Here is an 8,032-nt window from a genome sequence, read left to right as displayed (position 1 = left end):
TTTCTTTCAGTGTTGCATGTTTTTCAGAAAATGCATACTATTTGGTACAAAGTTTACAAGTTGATATGTATGATGTGAAATGATCTTTACTCACGTAAACTATGAACTCACTGAGCTTTATAAGCTGACTATAGTATGCATCTCAGGGACAGAAGGCTTCAGGTTGGACAAAGAAAAAGAAGGGGCATACATAGAGACTTGTCTAGTCCATTTAAGTTCAATATTTAGGTGCAATCATTTATGATAGATTAATTTGTAAAGCACATCACTATGGGATGGGCCGACATTAAGTTATATATATATGTATATATATATATATATATATATTCTTTAAAAGTCTTCCGCTGTAAACGGTCTACAGTTTTAATTTAGCCATTATTTTTGGAGTGCTTTTGGAGAATCTGTTTTAGATAACATAATATTTCTCATGGTTAAATTGAGGGCGTTACAAGTGGTATCAGAGTAGTAGTTCAAGGGAAATGGGTGATGATCTATAGCCTAAGCTTGAACTGTTAGTTGTAAGAATGATGTCTTGGGTTTAGATATGAATCAATATCAGTATCACAAAGATCAGTATTAGAATAACATAGGTTAGATGCAACATTACACAACGTAAGTAAAGTATGACATTGCACTACAATGCAGTAAGTTTAAGTGTAGTTAAAATTGATCTAATTTCTTTCTCTTAGAGATGATTAGTATAAAAAACGCAAGTAAGGTACTCAGAAGTAAACATGTTGAGAGTATGTAAGAACAATAGTATGGGATTAGGCTCGAAGGTTAGACATATAAGTGTTTAGATTTAGAAGCATCAAGGAAAATCTGACTTTAATAGCACCCGTAATTCTAGTAAGAACTTGAGTTTTTTCATATATCTATTTGTAGTTGACATCCGTTAGCTTTCATATATGCATGTTAAAAGGGTATGTATTTGAAGGGTCATGTACCGAATACCGATGGCTTAGGCAAGGCATTGTAAAAACGCATAAATGGTACATGTACCACGAGGGTTTCTCTGTACACATGAATATTCAGTTAGTTAAGTAACTTGTACATTCTATTGTCAATGTACATGGATGGCACGAATAAATAGACGACCCCCTACACTACACCAAGAGAGTTAAGATCTCGAAAGTATATAGGCTTATATATTGTTTAAATACAAATTTCTTAGAGTCTTTAGACAACAGATTTATTATTTCATATCAACTTAAATGTTACATATTTTGAAGTAACATTTACCCATATAACTTTAATTTTAAATCATGGGCTTTTAGTAACGCCATATGGGCTAAGAAACATGACAATAACATTATGGACCTAGTGAGCATATTGTGTGGATCATACTTAAGGAAGTCGTTATAGTTGTTAGTGGTAGTGGGCTCACATATTTGATAAATAAGTCTAAACATGTATAACAACAAAAGTTGATCCTGCAACCGTTGAAGAAGATAATCTATAAGAAAAAGAAAACTTAAGTGAATTGTAGAGCAAAGTTTCAGTTTTCTTGGTCACATAGTTGACAAGAAGGACATCTAAGTAAAAGCCAATAAGCTTAGAGTTCATGTCAGATTTAAAGCAACCAAGAATAGTAACTAGGATAGGTGTTTATTTGGGTTACTAAACTATTGTCGAGGATTCATTAAGAGTTCCGTAAGTTGCATATTTTAATGTCAGCATTCACCTAGACAACACAGCGAGTTGGATTAAGGTTAGATGGAACAAGTATTTCAGTTACTGGAAGCGAAGGTAAAGTTATGGGGAAATTTTTTTTGATGGTTGTCAGAAGTACTAGAAAACATTGTGGTTTTCAATGATAACTTGAAGTTCGAATTAGACTTAGTATTCATGCAACGAGGAAAGTTGTCGCTTACACGTTAAGTAAACTGTATGAACATGAGAATGTTAATCCGACAGATGATTGGGAGTTAGTAGAATGGTAATTGCACCTAAGTTTCATAAATATTATCACCATGGCTCAAAGTTTATTTTGTACGCATATCACAATAGTTACAAACCCATGTTTAATTAGAAATGGGAAACTTTGCTAGAGATATTGTTTAGCTTTATTAAATAATTATGATGGTGAGATTCATTATCGTCCAGGCAAAGAAAGATAAGGAATTGATCAAATTACGAGTTGTAAGGATAGACATCAGATTGAGTTCGAAAGATAAAACTCAAACAATATGGTAAGAAGCTCTTTGATTAGAGAATGCCAAGAAATAAATAATGACTTACGACCTTGAGTTGCTATTAGTAAATTCAAATGAAATCTTGTAACTTTTGGAGCAAAATATGGACTCTAGCATAGTAGGTCTGAAAAGTAATGTAATAAGGATTATGTAAATCCTCGTGCCTAGAACATACCGATAGGGATAAGATATACAAAAAAAATTGAAAAAAAATAAATAAATTATTTTACTAGTGTATGCCTAAGGGCCTATGTACGAAGTCAAATTAGTAAAATAAACATTGGTTTGAGATCTTTCTAGTGAGGTAAGTGATGCAACATGTGTTCCCTACCATATAGAGAGATGGCAAGGCAAGGTAGAGCATGTACTATAAGTTATGATGCAATACCTCAACAATATTTAGTATGAATGTTATTTAAGCATTAACGTCTTTAGCAACTATTAGTGTATCCAACAAGTATGCATCAAACTATCAATAAGAACATTGACATTGTGTATCATGTTCGATAAAGTATCATGAGTAGTGTTTACCTATCTTCCATCATGGTTGATGAATACTTCCAACAATGTTCAGTTATGGAATGATACATTTAGTAATTTCATTTTCAACCATGAAAGTTATGTCTGTATAACTTATGTATTAGATGCATGAAAGTGCAATAGTCACATACGTTACTAGTATGAGTTAAATAAATGACATGAGTATAATAGAAATGCATAGTACATGTAAAGTTATGCTAATGGGAGAGTTCAAATCAGGGATAGATGGATGTTAAAGACATCACTTTAGGAGGGCATAATCGTATTATGGTAAGTAAAGTAAATAAGGTCCAAAGTATTTTGGACAAAAGAGTTAGTGTAAGAACTCATAGAAGTAATCAACCAAGTTGGCCAACATAGTTACAACGTGAACAATCGATATTTTGTGTCGAATTCGAGGAAGTTTTAGCTAATAAGTCACTTGTTATAAGTTTTGGCAAAGTGTCAAGGTCATCAACAAACTCAGTTATGTAGAAGATACTATTGAAGTATTGGTCAGGGAACGAAAAGATCGAAAGATAAGACTACATTTTTGGAACTAGTAATGATATTAAATGAATTGGAACTTCTATAGTTCAAATGTCATGGTAGTCAAAAAAAGAAGAAGATAAGAACTAAGAATTTCTATCAGCTTAGCCAGTACAATTCCGAGGACGGAATTTCTTAAAAGAGAGGAGATTTGTGACACCTCAAAATGAGGTAAATAAATAAATTAGAAAGCAAAAAAACAAGGAAAATAAAATAAAATGAGTTTTATTTTATTGGAAAAAAAATTAAATATATTTCAAAATTGGATTAAAAATGAAGGGAAATGTCATATTAGGGGTGAAATGTGTAAAGATGTCAAAAGTAATGGAGTCAGGGGGCCGAATGCATTTTTATAATAGTTAAGGGTTAGGTCAGATGTTAACAGGTCCAAACAAGGACCTGTTTTGTAAATATACATCAAATCTGCAAATTCAGAAACGCGAAAACGACCTCTCCTTTGAAGCTTTATATCAGTTTGAATTTTCAACTATTAACACAAAAAAAGAACAAATATATGTATCCAACACCTTGCTCTACACTTTTGCTTCAAGAAAACCGAAGTTTCATCGAGTTTCGCAAGAGAAATCGGAGGTTGAAGTTCGAGTTCGAAAAGCTCCGTTTATTGACGATTGGAGGTAAAATGCTCAACCAAATTTTGAGTTCTTTATATGGCTGGCTTCGTTTTTAGGTTAGTAGCCTTATGTCTCAGATTTTAGTTTTGAATGTTCGATTTTGAGTTTTTTACTGATTTTCAAGTGGTTTTAAGACCATAACTTTAAACGAGCGTATGAGACTCAATACTTGATGGTTTTCGTTGATTTTTGTTTCTGTGATTAAGGAAAATCATTTTCTTGAGTTTTAGCAAAAAGAATTAACGAAAACGGACAAAAAACGAGGTCAATCGGCCTGAAGAAGCTGCTGTCGTGAGGTAGCATTTACATCTGGTATGAGACATGGATATGATGGATGTTTGGGCTAGTGTTGGGCTTCCTCTTTTATTTAAAAAAGATACTTATTGGACCATATTTTAGGCCTTTATTGTTTTAACAAAAGAAGGCTATATTTTTTGGGCTTAATTTGAATACTTAAGTTATAGGAATTTGTTAATTGACCTAAGTTAATAAATTTTAGATTTAGTTAATTAGTTTATATTGACTAATTAATTTAATTTCTAAATTAGTTACTATATTAAATTGAATTAGTATATAATTAATATATTAATTAATTTATTATTATTTTTTTTTAATATTAATATTAGTTAATTGTTTATTTTCTAAGGAGGTTGCTTATATAAATCAGTAAATTGTTTTGATGATTTAAGCGCCGTAATTGGAGTAAAGTAATTATTGTGACGTTTTAATTTAGAGAGATGGAATTTTAAGAAATTAAAATGTTTTTGCGGATGACATCGAGTTTTAGACTTGGGGTTTGACTAAAGTTAGTCGAGGTTGACCGAATTGACCAAGGGTTAACTTTTGGCACGTTTTATTCATGTGGATTTAATTGATGGGTCAAATAGAGTTGTTTGAGGCATATTAAGATGCTCGGATACGAAGTTTGACTTTAGGTTGATTCAGAATGACAATAGTTGACTTTTGTTGACTTTTTGAGAAGTTAAGACGTTAATGAGATATTATGGTATGAAATGTATAGGCTAGCTATCGGTAGTCAATCTATACGCAATCAGGTGAGTCTTCATGAGACTTACAATGAGATGCATACCTATGTATAAATTTATTTTCAAGCATTATATGATTTATATGGTAATGTGTACATATGCATGATGTTTCAGTTTACATACATGATATATTTTACATGTATGTTATTTTATGATCAGTTGYCTGCTATGTATTTWTTTTGTTTTCAAATAACTATAGCATGTTATTTCATATGAAAGTTTTCTGATCAGTTTTAGCGGGTGAGCATTTGACCAAGAAGTCACATGACAAGTGACACAACCCCATAATGAGTGTCTAGACAGGTGCAGGTCGGACAACTCAGGGAATGCCAGTGACTAAATGACTCATACCCGACATACAATTTATGAGATCTCTTTTCTTTCAGTGTTGCATGTTTTTCAGAAAATGCATACTATTTGGTACAAAGTTTACAAGTTGATATGTATGATGTGAAATGATCTTTACTCACGCAAACCATGAATTCACTGAGCTTTATAAGTTGACTATAGTATGCATCTTAGGGACAGAAGGTTTCAGGTTGGACAAAGAAAAAGAAGGGGCATACATAGAGACTTGTCTAGTCCATTTAAGTTCAATATTTAGGTGCAATCATCTATGATAGATTAATTTGTAAAGCACATCACTATGGGACAGGCCGACATTAAGTTATATATATATTCTTTAAAGTCTTCTGTTGTAAACGGTCTACAATTTTAATTTAGCCATTATTTTTGGAGTGCTTTTGGAGAATCTATTTTAGATAACATAACATTTCTCATGGTTAAATTGAGGGCGTTACAGAAATGGTGAAAAACTACAAAGCTTAGCAAGTATTTGCACGTAAGTCACCCTTTGATGACCCTTCTAATAGTCCTTAACTAAGTGGCATATGTCCTTTTTCATTGTGAGCTTTACTTCAGTAATTTTTTTTTCATAGTTGGCTTTTAGTATTACTGTGTTGATCCATTGTTGATAACCTAGAAGCTGCATTTTTGAACTACAATATCTCCAGCTAAAACATTTTTTGTTGAATTTTAAGAGGTATGATCATTCACCTGCTCTGCATCAAGCGGGTACGTCACTAGTCAATGTTATATAAGCATCACTCATGGATTAACAATCATTAAGATCAACCACTCAAACTCTATAGCTTAATTACATAACAAGCTCAACTACTCCAAGTCTATTGCTTGCAGGGTCTTCAAGTTCAATCACTCTAAATCTATACCATGAGATCTTCAAAATCCAGGTTAAGCTCGTTCACTTAGAAATTACAGTATGTTGGTTAATTTCCGATGCCTGTCTCCAAAAGCCAACACCTTTTTGCCTATGAAGACTTAATGGCTATTTAAAGTTACAATTAGGAATATCATCTCATACACATCAAATAAACCGAGTTCTATGCCTAGGGATCTATTGCATTATAGTCTGTTGGTCCCAAAAGGGTCTACAAGAATATTAAACAGTTTGTAGAAGGGGGGGGGATGAATACAAACACAACGTTTTCAAATTTAAAATATATATTGATAAAGAAGATCAATACAGATTTTACAAGATTGTTTGCGAAAAGATAAGGTAAAAGAAACCTATCTGAACAATCTTAAGTTACACACAAAGGTTAGCAAATACAAGAAAATATTTTGCTAAAAGAAAAGATCTTTTACTTTAATCTGAAAGAAGCTTGAAGTAAGAATGAGGGAGGAGAGTGATGCGCGCACTCTGCATGGAGAAGAAACACTTCTATAAATACACAGTGCATTAAATGTCCATTTAATGCAGTATGGTAGGTTATAGAATGCGTGTCAAGCCTTAAGAGGAAGGCTTGTCCTTTGTTACAGAGAATAGTACAAAAGCACTATACTTGAACATACATCCTTACCTAAAGATGGTGGACAAAAATTCGACTAATCGGCTCCGTACCGTACTATCTTTGGTAAAGGTATGGGTTTGTCCTTTTGTGTGTGCAAGGACAAAACAGCAACAATCGTGTTACGCAAGCTTCCTTTGATCGCTGAATGCTGGGATGACCTGAAGGTCTCATCATAATTCGCTGAAGCTAGAGCAGTCTTCACACATAGCTAGACAGGCTTGTAATCACTGAATACTGCTTCAGATCACGTACGCGCCAGTCTCTAATCTTCAGTTTCAGTCTTCGACGTTTCCTGAAGGATCTTTGGTGTGAGTGTTGTTTTCTTGAAGTATCGTTGTCTCTGAATGATTTACAAAACAAGTTCTTCAGCGATCACTGAACATGCTCAGTGTATTGATCGCTGGAACTGAAAATACAAAAACTTAAATACATCGAAAGGAAAAAGGGATTATCATTAAATCACTGAGAGAAAGGATCAACAATCTCCCCCTATTTGATGATAACAAGATAACATAAAGAAAGTTATCTTTTCAAATAATAGTAAGGAAAAGCAACATATAAAGTACATGTSCCTTTTAACTATTTTGGGATCTTTTTCAGTTTGGTCAGTCTCAGCTTDARGGTTTTCTTWTKTTATATCTAAGAAAATTACAAGTACGAAAACTGAAACTGAAAGCTTATTCACTGACTTATAGATTGTTAGTAAATGATAAAAGTAACATTGAAACTCATAGACTTGTGTCCCTATTACTTTTTCAGGGATCTTTTTCAGTGAAGCACATAGAATACTCATTTTATTAAACAGAGGAAATAATACAAGTATTACAGTACATGTTCAGAATTTACAGAAGTGTAAAAACAATCAATGAAAGAAGATATAGAAAAGAATTACAAGGAAAAGTGGATTGTTGATACAAAGAGACTTAATCTWAGATACTTAGATCTATGTACTCAGGTACATCTTCACCAAGTTGTCTTCGACGCAGGAGTTCTCTTCGAATCTTCAGATCAACGACTTTTCCAGGAATGCTATCTTCTATCCATTGCAAGACATAAACCAAGTGATCCATTGGACAAAGAGGCAGCTCTGACATTCTCTGAAATCTGACTTCACCTTCATAGTCAAGGAATATAACTCCTAACTCAGGTTTGAAATGCACAGTGTTGGGTGTAAAGGGACCTTTAACTGGCAAGTCAAGATTCAGCATAGAAATGTCAAT

This window comes from Cynara cardunculus, assembly GCF_001531365.2.
Source record: "Cynara cardunculus var. scolymus isolate 2C chromosome LG 5, CcrdV1, whole genome shotgun sequence".
Lineage (NCBI taxonomy): Eukaryota > Viridiplantae > Streptophyta > Magnoliopsida > Asterales > Asteraceae > Cynara > Cynara cardunculus.
The sequence above is the reverse complement of the archived record's forward strand: the minus strand, read 5'-3'. Positions refer to the sequence as shown.